At 41.3% G+C, this 2,024-nt stretch overlaps 1 pseudogene; it reads right to left on the reverse strand.

The window, feature by feature from the left end:
• LOC106144057 overlaps positions 1-1,542 on the reverse strand; it is a 19,964-nt pseudogene extending 18,422 nt beyond the window's left edge.
• Between the last annotated feature and the right edge of the window lie 482 nt (positions 1,543-2,024).

The following is a 2,024-nucleotide window of genomic DNA, read 5'->3' on the forward strand; positions in this document are numbered from 1 at the left end:
ACTCATTTCAATCTCAGAAAGCATTTGTTTGTGTCACCATGTTGTCTTAGTCAATAAAATCTTAAACTAATTCAACCTTAAAAGAATGGCATCCTTTGGGCCGCCGTAGAGGCTCAGATGGTAAAAGGGCTTCTTGTCACAGCTGATGAAGTAAGATCAAGCCCTGAGACACACAAAGTAGAAGCAGAGAATAAACAGACAAGTTGCTCTGTGGCCTCCATACATGTGTGTATACACACACACACACAAAATAAATAAATAATAAATAAATGTAACTTTTAAAATCACTTAAAAACTAATGGTGTCCGTAGGATGGCACTGGCTAAGAAGCCTCTCCCTGCTTGAGTAGATGCTGACAGTGCTAAGCTCAGATGTTCAGAAAATGGGGATTTCTCTGCTCTGAGACAGAAAACACTGCCATGCTGCTCCAGGCTTGGGCTCCACCCAGCTCTATCTTTGGCAAGGCTCTTTGCATGTGCCTGTGATGTAGCATGTTCTATACATGTGATCACTGTGCAAAAGGACTGTCCTCAAAAGGACAAACAGTGCTTGCTCAGAGTAACTGGGTAACATTTTGTCTTCTGTCTTGTGCAAATTGCTTCAGTGTTTGCATGGGGTCTCCTAACTGCCCCCCTTTCAGTGGCATTGTAAGAATTCAGCATTGCAATGGACATACCTGAGAAATGTAGTTTTACTTCTGAACCGCAGAAGCCAAGTAGAGCCGAGCATCATCCTTTTATTATAAGGAACGCAACCTCCTTTTTGGTAAAAGAAAGAAAATGGCTGGACCACCAATTGCTCCCAAACATCTTGTCAATACATAAAAACAGAATTTATTAACACAAGAATGACATTTAGGCTGTCAGTGAAGACACCAGTTATTTTCCAAAGTCAACAGTGTGCTCAGGTGCAAAAAAAAAAAGCTAAGGTAAAAATCAGAAGAAGCCGTTCCTGTTTTCAACTTTCTCTGCTCTGAGACTTCTTCCCTGCTACCAAGCCTGGTGACGTGGGTTTGGTCCCTGTACCCCACACAGTAGGAGAAATGGACTCCTAAAAGCTACTTCAGTTTGTCTTCTCCTTTTATAATTAAAGCTGAAGATGTCTCATACAATTATTGCAGAGACAACAATAAAATAATGAATCTATTAATAAATGCTGGGGCTAGGCAACTGATTTACAAAATCCTTTAAATATTAGTTCTATGTAAATCTCGCCTTGAGTTCATAGTTTTAACATAAAAGATATTCTATTTACTCTATAAGAATTTGACCAGTAACATGTCAAAGTGGATCAGTCAATTTCCTGGAGAGAAAACATAGCTTTACTAAAACATGATCTTCCAACATGAACAATGTGGGCATAGTCAAGAGTATGGCTGGGGGAAAAAAGCAGAGATGGTTAATGAGTAAAACTCAGTGGAGGAGGGAAGAGGATACCGTGGAGGAAAAAGCAGCAGAGGGGTTTATGATCCTGAAGGCACACGTTGGGTTTCTGCAGTGGGAAGCCATCGACAGGGAGCCAGCAGCTGTGGCAGCCCATCATGTTGACTCAATTAGCTTTGAAGATGTGTTCTGTGATCTCCATGCTGTAAGATCGTGGAAGTTTACTCAGATGAATGCAGATGCTGCTGGAAGCCTACACAATTGGAACTCATTACAAAAAAAAAAAAAAAAATACAGAAAGAAGAAAAAAAAGAAAGGGGCAAGTATTCTTCCCGTGAAAGTCAGCTGTCTCTAAAACAAAGGACCTCATAGGGTGCAGCAATGAGTGAGTGGAATTGGCTTTCACTGCCAAGACTGGACAGACGAATTCATCAGAAGGATTTGCTGTGGGACAATGGTCTGACTGGGACAATGGTCTGTACCCTGTCACTTGTATTTTAAATGAATGCTGATTGGCCAGTAGCCAGGCAGGAAGAGAATTCTGGGAAGAGGGAAGTTTCAGTCTGCAGTCGTCACCCAGACACAGAGGAAGCCAGACACAGCAAGCAAGATATGACTGCCTAGCCAAAAAAAAAAAAAAAA

Source organism: Microtus ochrogaster, chromosome 24 (genome assembly GCF_000317375.1).
Source record: "Microtus ochrogaster isolate Prairie Vole_2 chromosome 24, MicOch1.0, whole genome shotgun sequence".
NCBI lineage: Eukaryota > Metazoa > Chordata > Mammalia > Rodentia > Cricetidae > Microtus > Microtus ochrogaster.